The sequence below is a fragment of the Lagopus leucura genome, unplaced genomic scaffold, assembly GCF_019238085.1.
Source record: "Lagopus leucura isolate 7727_CA_CO unplaced genomic scaffold, USGS_WTPT01 Super-Scaffold_100159, whole genome shotgun sequence".
In the NCBI taxonomy this organism is placed as follows: domain Eukaryota; kingdom Metazoa; phylum Chordata; class Aves; order Galliformes; family Phasianidae; genus Lagopus; species Lagopus leucura.
Window position 1 is genome coordinate 31801511 of NW_024962335.1, and position 12701 is coordinate 31814211.

Here is a 12701-nt window from a genome sequence, read left to right on the forward strand (position 1 = left end):
TTTATTTGCATTGGAAACTGATTTGGGAAGAACTCCATTCTCAGTTCTGTTCTGATGGTAATAATGTCCTTTTAAAAAGAGACTCTGCTCAGAGTTGCAATTTTCATTTGCGGTTAGAGAGCTCTTGATGCAAACTGATCCAAAACTGTTGGTAGAAATTCAGATCCGAGTTGTTAATGACCTGAAAAATCCAGCTCTTCATGGTTTATAACTTGGGAACAAATTCTGATTAATGAATGCATGTCAGAAAGTAAAGTCATCACCTTATGTATCATTTAGAAAGGTGTTAAATATGAAGTAGAAGAAACTCATGAATAGGTTTTTGGACAAGTGCTGAAGAAAATTGATACAACAAAGATGGCTTCAAGATTATTCATCAGCCATTAAAAAAAAATTGGAAAGGTATTCAAATCTCACACGTTGGCTGAAAACCAGCTCTTTCATTGATTCCATTAAAATCTTCACAGGAGATAAGATTTTGTCATATTTCCCCACCAAAAAGTAGCCAACCTTTTTTGACGCATCAGGTTTACACTGACAGTCAGAGCCTTGGCTGGGTGGACCAATGTTCTTCTTACAGAAGTCTTATGGTTGCAGATCATATTTCTCATAAAAATCAATATCTGCAATCTTTCTTCTTCGACTGTTATTTATCTCTTCCCTCCAGGAATTTCCAGCCCTGCTCACTTCACCTTTTGTTTACATTATTTACTAAAACAACAAATGTATTTGTACAGCAGTGGTTCAGCAGTATTTGTGGGTCATCTAGTACTACTTTTGTAATTACTCTATGCATCACAACATTCCATGCATGATTTGCCAGAATAAATAGTTTTACTGCTTAATTCAGTAACACTAACCCAGCAACTGAGAATTTGGCCCATGTTAGCATTCATCTCCTATAAAAGGGAATGATTCTGAAAAGAGCCTGTGAAATTACCGAACTGCAATCACCATAGCTCACTAATGCTAATTATCGTGGAATTTCCTGTCAGAGGAAATCCAACTGTGAGTTCACAAACATGTGTGAAAGCAAACAGAGAGGAAAACCAAAATTCAGACAGCACTTAAATCTTGCTTTCAAATCGCAGCTTTCTTTTTGCATTCTGTTCTGTTCTGTTCTGCAGCAATGAAAGGCTCTGACAAGCTGCAGGAAGGGGGAAATACTGAAGAAACAAGACCCGAAAAAAAAGCAATTATTATTATTTTTCTTTTAAATGATGTATATATTATTTTTACCGGAAGTGATATAATAGGAATTTCTTCTCACTTTTTAAATTACTTTTTTTTTCTTTATTACTCTTACAGTAGCGCTGCACTGCCATTGTAGAAAGTGGAGATAAATACAAAGAATACAGCTGAACACCGGATTTGTGTGTTCGTGTTACATTCATTGTGGTAACTGATACAATACACATCACAAATAGCTAACAATAAGGGACGCTGTGCCCTGTACTAAGTCTTTTTCTTTTTTTTTTTTGTTACTGGAAGGCTCTCATTTGCAACATTCTCTAAAGGAAATTTTAACAGTAGTGAATTATATTCCTTAATCGAACTTGTATATCAATTACAGATTTACAGATGACAAATAACATGCATTTTGTTCTTGTTCACATGAAATAACATGCTGGGGTATATATACACGTTTCAGAGTCAGATTGGGTACACTCACCCATATCATAATCCCTTATTTTGGAGAAAAAAGACTATACGACTTAGTAAGCTTAGCCTGGCAAGATGTCAGAGCATTACTCAAAAACATAACTTTGCTGGCTTTGTTGATCTTTCCTTCAGTTTGCATAAAGTCAGTTGCCCTCAGGGCTGAGATTTATCTTAGAGACCCACAATGCAAACCTGTTGATTTTGAAAGAAAACCAAGGATATCCTTTACCAAGTAAAATCCTATAGTCTGATATTACTACAATGCATCATCACTCAAACTTGTTTACTCTGATGAAACTAATTCTATACTTTGCTTTAGATCCTGGCTACGGCAGTGAAAGCAACAAAAGTGATATACACCTTATGATGACATTCACCCAGAGGGAGATGATGAACAACTGAGCTAAAGTCTTTCAGTGATGATCCTACAGTCCTTACAGCCATCACTGCTCTGACTTGAACTCTGCTGCTCAGGAGATCTCAAGGACTGGACGTTCCCCTCTTCAAAATTTCTAGATAATCTTTCTCTACAAACTGAGCTCAGAGTCATGGGTCGGTGCCCATCTGAAGTTCTCTCAACATCCTATTTACTCAAACACACAAGGACATAGAGGAGATAAGGTAAAGTCAGAGAAACTTGCATGCTCAGGGAAGGATATGGAAGTATGGTAGTCCAGCTGAATGTCTGCATTTGCCTTCCTCCCATCCTGTTTGCACTACAGCTCTGAGGAATTAAAACTCTCAGCAAGGACCTCACCATGGTTGTTACTATCTGTAAGAAAGCAGCCTGGAGTCAGTTGGGAAGTAACTAAGGACGTGGCAAAATCCATGGAAGGAGATCTCTTAGACCAAAGTAATGCAAGAGAGATAACTCTGGATTCTGTAAGACAAACCTACTATTCTCTTACCCATGAACTTCACTTCCACACCTCATTTTGAGACACCAGTTGGCTACAACAGGACACAAGCAAAATGATTTGCTTTAAAATAATAAGTTTTATTCCACACCTATTAATTGGAAGTGTTCATAAAGAAGAAACTAGAAGCACTGTTTTGTGCTCTTTTGTGGTTGCAGACAAAACATTAAAATGATAAAAATACAAATAAAAAAGTAATGCATTTGAAACACACACACAAAGCACTCTTAGGGCATTCAGGTTGCATGCATAAAGCCCTAAAGGCATGATGGTAAATAAAACTAGGAACCATGCAGTTTGATTGCAAGATTTTGCAAAAGAGACCTCTGAAGCAGTCTTTGAGGCAAAAAAATATATGTAACATTTGGATTTTCAGCCTGAGGAGTAAGTCCAAAATCAATCACAAGCATGTTGTGCTTTACTTTCAGGTCACACCTAGAGGACACCACAGCTCAGGAAAGACTTGGAAAAGTATGGAGACTTTTTGGGGGATCTGATGAGAAAAGAAAAGTGATCCAAGCAACTACAGGCTCTTTTATCTGACCTTATTAGTACACAAAGCTTTAGAACAAATGTTGAATGAAAAACTAATTAAAGATGTGGAGGTAAATGCAAAACTTGTTAAAATGCAACAGGACTTCATCAAGGAAAGAATATACCAGACTAAGCCCATCTCTTTCTCTGATAAATCAGTTTTTCAAACAATGAAAATAGCATAGATCAAATCTATCTGGACTTCAATAAAACATTTGAGAGGATGCCATGCGAGAAAATATTAATTAAGATGAAGAGATGTGGATGAATGTAAGAAATGAAAAGTAAGGACAATAGCGTGAGCTGAAAAGGAAGCTCTAGATGGAAGGATGTTACTAATGCAGCTCCATAGGGGCTGATCTCAGAACTAATCTTAGTTAAAATTTTATTAGTGACCTTGGCACAAAAACCGATGAAAGCTAATGAAATTTGCTGATGACATGAAGCCAAGACCTGCTGTTACAACAGAGAAGACTGGAATACCCTGTGGAAAGAATTCTAGGAATCTGCGGACAGCAGAAAGAAATGACATGAAATTTAATGGCAGAAATACAAAGTTGTGCATTTAGCACATAGTTCATATTAATTCTAATCACGTGGGCTGATTAGGAAGCTTCTCCAGGCAGACTGAAGAGAGAAAAGAAACTCAGAGGCAGATATGAGTTCACAGTGAGCTGCTTTTTGTTTGGAAATGTGGCATAAAGGACACACAGTGCAGCTGGAGCCGTTGGGGCAGCTGTTCTGGCTGTACCCAGCCTCTCCTCTCCAGTGGCAGCAAGGAAGGGAAGTCTGGCAGCATTTTCCTGCAATCACGGAAGCATCCGGCAATTTGTGACTCAGTGAATTGGTGTCTTGGTGCCTCTTTTTTGTGTCTTTTTTTTTTTTTTTTCCTTTGATTTATCTCAGCTGACTTCCCAAATACCCACCCTCTTCCTGGCAATGATCACTTCTCATCACAAGTACAAGGAAGCACTTTGAAAACAGCGGTTCAGGCAAAACTGGGACAGAACACTAATTTGGAGTATTTTATCTTTATTAGGATGCTAATGGTACTTTGGACCACTCCTAATGGTATAGGGATGTTTGGGTAGCCTGGAGGAGCTACTGGTGTCACACACTAGCGAAAAAGCCATGTGAAAAGTTATGTGTCAGTCATCTGTAGGGTATATGTACTTGTATAGGCTGTGACATTACACTGGGCAGCTGTCACTTGTTCGCTGCCCTGATAGATGCAGCAAAGCCACCACACAGGCCTTGCACAAGGGCTGTACTTGGCTTTTCTGCTGCACATCACTGAGTGAACTACAGAGGCTGATTTTGCCAACAGAATCATAGAATCATAGAAAAGGTTAGGTTGGAAAAGACCTCAAAAATCATCAAGTCCAACCGCAATCTAACTCTATACCACTCTAACAACTCACCATGTCCCCGAGCACCACATCCAAACTGTTTTTAAACACATCCAGGGATGATGACTCAACCACCTCCCTGGAGAGCCTATTCCTGTGCTTAACAACCCTTTCTGTAAAAACTTCCCTGATATCCAACCTAAACTTATCCTGATGCAATCTGAGGCCATTTCCCCTCATCCTGTCACCTGTCACCAGTGAGAAGAGACCAACCCTGCTCTCGCTGCAATCATCTTTGAAGATCACAATTTGAAGAGAGCAATAAGGTCTCCTCTCCCCTCATCCTCCTTTTCCCCGGACTAAACAGCCTCAGTTCCTTTAGTTGCTCCTTGCAAGACACATTCTCCAAACCCTTCACAAGCCTTGCTGCCATTCTTTGGATGTTCACTACAGTACTCAGACGGCAACTCTCAAAAACTTGCTATCTGATTTTTCTTTCCCCCTCATCAACAGAGGCATTAAAATGAGATTAATTTCCGTATCTCATTTTTGCATCCGGTTTTACTCCCCTCTGGACCAATTCAGTTAAACCCAGGCTCCATGAGTGTGGAGCTGGGACGGTGAGCGACCCTGCGGGGCGGCAGCACCCTCAGACTCACGCCTCCTGCCAGGTCCTGCGGCAGGAAGGGAAAGTGAAAGGATCTGGGACTTTGCCGCGCCTCTACCCCGCGGCCACGCTGGCTTTAAGCCGCCCCGGGACAGACTCTCCCCTCTCCCCTTCTCCCCCCGCCGCGTGCCTGAGGTGAAGGCGGCCGCCTCGAGCTTCACCTCCTCCAGGGGGCTGGAAGCTCCGTGCCCCGAACCGGCCTCGCTCCTCCTCCGGCCGCCAGCAGGTGAGGCCGGCCCCGGGGCGGTGCTGCTGCTGCCGCCACCGCCCGCTCGCTTCGTCCCGGCCTGTGGAAGCACCTGTGGTGCCTGCTGGTCCCACCGCCGCCGCCAGGTACGTGAGGCCGGCACGGCCGTCCGGGTTTCGCCGGAGGCACGGGGAGAGAGGCGGCCAGCAGCGGCCCCGCCTGGCTCCTGTCCTCGGGAGTGTGCGCGGGTTTTCCCCGGGAAGGGCAAAAGCAGCTGAGAGACTGCGGGAGGGCAGAGGGCTGTTCGCGTAGAGCTGCAGGGGTCCGCAGAGAGCTCTGTGGAGCTGCGTGTGAGTATGCGCGCGTTCAGCCAAGCCCTGGGTGGGCTTCTCTTCCCAAGGACCTGAAGTGAGTGCGCTGTTCTTCGGTGGAAGGTGGATGGGCGGCTAGTTGGTTTGGGGCTTCCCTCCAGCCTTCTTCCTCGTGTGTGTGTGTGTGTGTGTGAGAGCTGTGCCCCGCAGAGACACGCAGAGGGGATGTTTGTGGTGAGAGCTTTGACTTGGAAAGCACTGACTTTGAGCCAGCCTGAAGTGGAGGTGTGAGCACATCCCTTCCAGGGCTCTTTCGTTTTTACAGCTCTCACAATGATAGGATCCAAAGGTCGCAATGAGGGAAGGGGTTATGCCTTAACCTACAGTAGGGTTATACCCTGACCAGTGTTATATGTGGCTGTTGGCTCGTCGGTGCCAGTGCTGAGCCCTGTGGCTGTTTACACAGGGATATGACTGAGTTCAGGAGGATTCCGTATGTCCAGAACGTGTTGTCTGATGGTTGGTGGGTGAGTTTGTGCTCTTGTGGATGTGCCTGCTGATTCTGCGGGAGGACCAAACGTTCTGCATGTGAGACCTGTTTCGAGCCTGAAGCTCACGTTGCTGTCAAACATCACTAGGAAGGGGGAAGGTGCTGGAAAGATTGCAGCGTCAGATGGTTGTCTAGATACCACTTGAACTGTGGGTGTAGAAACCTCCAACACTGTAACTAGAAGCCATAAAATCTCATGCTGAATGTCTCCTGCTATATACTGACATACTGTATTTTTAAGGTTTTCTTTCCTCCTCTGCTACCAGCCTGTTGAAAAAGTGACTATTCTTCATTGCTGTCGTAATATGTGTATGATTAGCTTGATTTTTCAGTGTTGCAGCATATTTTTTATGCAACCATAAAGGCTGCCGCCTTGAGTAAACAAAAAACATGATATGCCATTAAGATCAGTATCATTGTGCATGTGCACAAGGGGCTGAACTCCTCTTGTGAGTTCTTCCATTCTGACCTGTCCAGCTGTCCCAGTTGGTGGTCCTGCCGCTTTATTTCCCAGCGGGATTTGCAGGTTGGAGCTGGGCAGGGTTTAGCAGAGGGTGACCAAAGCTCACAGGAGCTGCAGTGGCCCAGAGTGCAGTTTGGAGCCAGTCCAGCCGGGGAGCTGCTGCCAGCATTCCTGCAATTCCTCCCCTACAGCCGCCCTTGGGAATGCATCCTGGTAGAAGTCATCCACTGAGAGGCCGAAATTCAGCAGGGACAAAAGAGGCTAAGCCTCTCTTCGTGTGCCTGATCTGTAACTAAACAGCTTGCCCCAAATCTGAGGGAAAAGCCCATTTCCAGATGTCTTTCCCCTTCCCACAGATTTCGGATGACACTACCAATGTATTGGGGCTCACAGCAAAGAGTCTCCTGTCCTTTATGCTGTGTTGTGATGTTGTAGCCTTGCTGAGATTTTTACATTTTTCTCTTTTTGACACAGATGAGCTCTTAGTCTGTTATTCAGTCCCTGTGCTGAGTGATCACTGACCTGCTTTGGTCTGTTTTTTTCCATGCTGCAAGTCCAACCAATGCGGCTGGGTACAGGAGTGAAAGCTCTTTCCTGAATGGCACTCAGGGACAGAGGATGTAAGGAACCTCCCTTCTGCCCCAAAACCTCTTCTGAGGAGAGGTGAGCTGTGCTTCTGTAAGGCATTTTGGGATCAAAGTGTGATTTTTGTCACAGACTTGTTACTAATCTTTGGCACATTTTCTAAAAGAACATGCCATTTCATCTCAAATTTAGCAGTTTGCTGAAGAGGACTTTTAATAGAACTAAAACAGATAAAGATTCTGTAACAAAATAAGTTCCTTTTAAAAGTTGCTTTAACACAAATAAGTTGCTTGTTCCAGTGGCTTCAGATAAAAATAATCAGTGGAACTGACTTTAAAATGTGAAATGAAAGCGACTTCCCTTTTTCATTGTTAGAGCAGGAATTCAAAAAGTAAATAGCCATAGTTGATCTAAACTGTGTTTTTAAGATCTTCTGATTTGAATAAATGTTTAACAATAGTACAGCTGGGAAGATGTGTAAGCAGTACTTTTGTACTCCTCTTACTAATTCTTAAGCATTTCTTTAAGTGTACGGATTGAAGTCACTGTTTCACAGAGCTGAGTAAGTATTCTGTATGCTTACATGGGTTTTAAATGTAACAGGGTTGTTTGTTTGTTTGTTTTTCCTTCAGATAAACTGTTCAAAGTCAAAACTGACCTTGGTAAAAAGTGTTTGTGTGTAGTATAGCTGTAGGCATTTATGCTGTCCTGATTGGTCTGGCTGGAGTTTGAAATTCAGCTATAATTGAACACTTGTCTTTGATAGACATTATTGTAATTAAAACTCCAATTTTATTTAATAATTTTTTTTTTCTTAAAATTACAGATGTGTTACATTTTATGGGACTTATAGGTTGGATATCAGGAAGGACTTCTTTACAGAAAGGGCTGTTAAGCAGTGGAATAGGCTCCCCGGGTGATGGTTGAGTCACCATCCCTGGATGTTTAAAAACCATTTGGATGTGGTGCTCAGGGACATGATTTAGTGGAGGGTTGTTAGAGTTAGGGTAGTAGGGTTAGGTTGTGGTTGGACTTGATGATCTTTGAGGTCTTTTCCAACCTGAGCAATTCTATGATTCTGTTATAACTCAAAGATAGGATAAAGATTGTCTCCTCCAGACTGTGCAAGTGATAGACCAAAATGTTAGTGTGACTACAGGTGCACCTCTGAGAGGTGGAAGTGAGGGGATTCAGGCAGCTTAATGTTCACTGTGTCCACAGTTGAGATTTCAGATTTACAATCGTAGAATCATAGAATGCTTTGGGTTAGAAGGGACCTGTAAGATTATCTAGTTCTAACCACCTGCTATAGGCAGGGGCACCTCCCTCTAGATCAGGTTGCTCCAAGCCCCATCCAGCCTGGCCTTGAATGCTTACAGGAAGGGAACATTCACAACCTCACTGGACAACACATTGCTGTTGCTGCTCACTACCCTCACAGTAAAGAATTTCTTCTTGATATCTAGTCTAAATCTACCCTCTTCCAGTTTAAAACCATTTCCCCTTGTCCTATTTCTACCTACCCTTATAAAAGGCCCCTCCCCATCTTTCCTATAGGGCCCCTCAGGTACTGGAAGGCTGCTATGATGTCTTGCAGACTTCTCCAGGTCCCAGAGAAGAGCCCCAACTGTCTCAGCCTGTCTTCGTATGGAATGAGTTCGAGCCCCCTGATCATCTTAGAGACACTCCCCTAGACTTGTTCCAACAGCTCCATGTCCTTCTTGCGTTGAGGGCTGTGGAACTGGATGCAGTACTCCAGGTGGGGTCTCATGAGAGCAGAGTAGAGGGGCAGAGACACCTCCCTCAACCTGCTGGTCACACTTCTCTTGATACAGCCCAGGATATGGTTGGCTTTCTGGACTGCAAGCACACACTGCCAGCTCTTATTGAATCTTTCATCATTTCTTGCCAACTTCTGCACCAGCATAACCCTTTTCAAGGCAGACAATGCAGCCATTATAGCAGGACACACCTTTGACAAGCTTGTGAGCCAGACGTGTCACACAGGTTGGAATTCCCTTTGCTTTTGAAGGAAAAAATAAATGATGTTTGTATCTGGCGGCTTTCCTGCACGTGCCCTGATTTCATTAGTGCAGCTGAACTTCAGAAGTAGATATGTTCATGCCCAGGAATGTGAAAAAGTGCAGTTAGGATTTATAATTAAAAAGAAAAAAAACTATGATTTTTCACAGGGAAAAAAAAAAAAAAAAAGGTTGTCTGGGCAATATCAACATTTTAATGAAGAAAAAAAAAACCTGCAAAAAATTAATTTGGAAAATTTGGGTCTTACTCTTTTATTATTATTATTATTATTTTGTAAGGAAAAAAAAAGAATAACTTTAGAATATGTGAGTGAAAGTAATAACTATGGAAATGTGGGAGTTGGGGAGTCAGCAGGCTAACCAAAAGGCAATAGAAAAGCAGAAAAATAGTAAAATTATTGCCAAAAGGCCTTCATTTTAGAATCATTGCTGGAAATTACTGTAATAAGGCACATATTCTATTGAATATGTACACTACTCAAGCCTGACAGTTTAAAAACTGACAACCACCTTTTTAAAGAGAAAACTATAAAAAACATGCTTTTGATTCATCAAATGAGAGGCTGGCAGTTAGTATTGCCAGTATGCCCTGACCCAAACTAATATAAGCCCTTCTGCTATAATAAGGCACGTTTAAAAGAGACCCAAATATAATAACTGACTTGCAAAAGCTGACGGAAGAAACAAGAATGATTCAAGGAAGAAAAGTATTTCTTCTCAGCTTCTACTGGAAGTCTTACCTTGTTCATGCACAGCGAACCTTTCATTCTTTGTTACGGAATGCACTTCATGCGATATTGATGCAACCCATATTTTTTGAGATTTTCTTCTCCCTCTCCTGCAATCTGTCTTCTGGAGGCATAATCTTTGATGTACGATGACAATAATTTTCACAGCATATGCAGTCAGTGACTGCAGATGGGGAGTAAGTAGCATGAGCAGATGATCATGTGAGAAATAGCAATCCTCTAATCCTGTAAATGTGGAATATGGTGGAATATGATGTCAAACCAGATATTCATAAGAAATTTGGGATCAAATGAGTGCTGCCATTTACTATACCAGAGATTGCTGGTGCCTCTGAGAATCTGTGTGTCAGGCTCTGGGAATTAGTGGCCTGCTCTGAATTCTGTCTTCTTGCACTAGTTTTGTGTTTTCATTAGATTAGTGACTACACTCATTTTTCTTTGATTCTCAAGCCAATTCTTTATGTCAGGCTACTCTTTGTATTTTTAGTCTTTTGAAGAAAAAGTCATCTCTCCCCCTCTCTCCCTTTTGGAAACCCTAAATATACAGTCATTCCTTTGAGAACTTTTTTCATCTATTCCAAAACTGGAGATTGTATTTGTTTTCGTCATTCAAAGAAAATGGCAGACCACAGAATCACAGAATGGCTTGGGTTGGAAGAGATCTTAAAGACCATCATTCTCTTGGCCTGTACACATATCTGGGATTGCTGTGACCCAAGTGTAGGCTTGGCCTCGTTGAACCTCACTAGACTTTCAAGCTTGTCCAGGTGCCTTTGGATAGCATTCATGTAGCCTTCTCAGTAATTCTTCCTGAACTCAAATCATATTCACATGCTTCTTTTTAAGTCTGGAAGATTTCAGCCTGCAAATAACGTTGTGAAGAACTGAAAACAGGGTCACTAACTTGGAAGACTGAGGTAGCCTTTGTGTTAGTGACTAGACTTATGATATCAGTCCTGTCTGTACCAAATAAAATCCACAGCAGTGTAACTTCATTGCCCTACAGTGATGTCTGCCTGAAGGGCTGTTTCTTTGGTTCATCCATTCTAAAGATACCTAACTTTTTTTTTAATGTCAGTATATTCTGGAGATATTTCTTTTAACAGTAAATTCTTAGCCTGACATTTTATGTGTGTTGTGCAGCACTTGTATTATGCTAGGCTTTTCAAACTTTGAAATCAAGCCTGCTGGAGGCTTTGGGCTTCGTCTTTTCCCTGGCTGCCACAACCATTGAGGATTATGTTGCCTTTGGCACAGTGTTGCAGGATCATGCTCATGAGGGCCGGAGCTTCAAGAGAAATATTCACCAGGAATTCCTTATGGGGAATAATTGGTGTCTGTTTTCACCACAACTTTCTAAAACATGATGATCTTGAAGGTCTTTTCCAACCTAAATGATTCTATGATTCTCAGGCATTTATAGTGCCACTTAGCTGGCTACCACAGTGCTCGTGCAGATAAGCAGGTGAAACTTGGGGTAGATTCAAACAAGGGATGGCCAGGAAAATGGCACAAGGTCATTATCAACTCCCACCCTCCTCCCCCTCCTTATTGACAGAAGTCTGTAGTGTCACTGGAGGCTCCAATTCTGGAAGCTGCCCCAAACTTGAGAAGCCACTTAGTAGAGTCTGAGGTTGGAATTCCAAATTTTGACATGTGCTCTTCAAAGCAGGCTTTGAGCAATGTTTTTCCAACACAGGCTGAGCACTGCAGATTTAGAGAATACTGAAGATCCCACCTTCTCTTTTATTTCTGGCTTTGATATATGGTAATCTGGACACCATTGTAGCTTTAGATTTACAACTCAGTTTAATATCGCTATGTACCTTTGCATGGATATCATGCTTATTATTGCCTATTGGATGAAATATGAAGAAAAAAAACCTTTTTTTTCCTGAAAACTATTTTATTGGTTTACTGGATTTTTACCTTGTATTTAGAAACTGAGAAATGACAGTTTCAGCCTTTGCTGACACTGAGTGCCACAGAGAAAGAAAGGCGACTCACAACAGAATGTGGACAACTCTTGAATACTTCAGAAGAGAATTTTATAGTAAGAGCTGATGCTCTGCTTGGGACAAAAAAAAAATTACCTGAATGTGTGATCCTATGCCAGATCAGCTTGAGGTCAGATATGGTGCTGACTGATTTCCCTGGGGATGGAACCTCATTGTGTGTATGCAGGAATGTCACTAAACGGGTGGGTGAGCTTTTAGGTTAAACTTGTAAGCCAGAAGAAAAAAAAAAAAAAAAAAAAAAAAAAAAAAAAAAAAAAAAAAAAAAGGCAAAAAAGCAGTGCCTGAAGGCTTAATATTATCTTCCCTGTTCCAGAGTGTCCACTGGGTGATGTTTGTTTTGGCAGTGTTTTTTGGTTTTTTTTGAGCTTGCTTGGTGGTGAGGAAATTCTTTTGAGACAGTTTGGGTAGCAGAATTAGTTGAGGTTCTGTTTGCAGCTTTATTTGTCTCAGCATCTGGATTTATTATACATACTGTTTTGCTTGACAGAAAGATTAAGCGAACTTGACAAACTCACAGTTGTAACCTTATCTTTGCAGTCAGAACCCTACAAGTCATGATAAAAGATATGTTGTTAAGACCTACAAAGGAAAATACTGAAGGAAAAATGGGGGGGAAAAAGAGAGAGAGGAAAAAGAAAAAGAAGAAGAAAACCGTTTGATTCAACAG

The 12701-nt window shown here is 42.0% G+C and overlaps 1 protein-coding gene across 4 annotated transcripts in view; it reads left to right on the forward strand.

Moving 5' to 3' along the window:
- The first annotated feature begins 5359 nt into the window (after positions 1-5359).
- Positions 5360-12701, forward strand: part of ARHGAP8 (Rho GTPase activating protein 8) — a 76740-nt gene continuing 69398 nt past the window's right edge. For 2 of the 4 annotated variants that reach the window (XM_042889835.1, XM_042889838.1), the window contains exon 1: positions 5360-5462. The gene's annotated coding sequence lies outside the window, so the exon portion shown is untranslated. Of the gene's footprint in view, positions 5463-5646; positions 5667-7199; positions 7304-12701 lie in introns of those variants that run through there. The other 2 variants (XM_042889837.1, XM_042889836.1) reach the window with 2 other exon arrangements.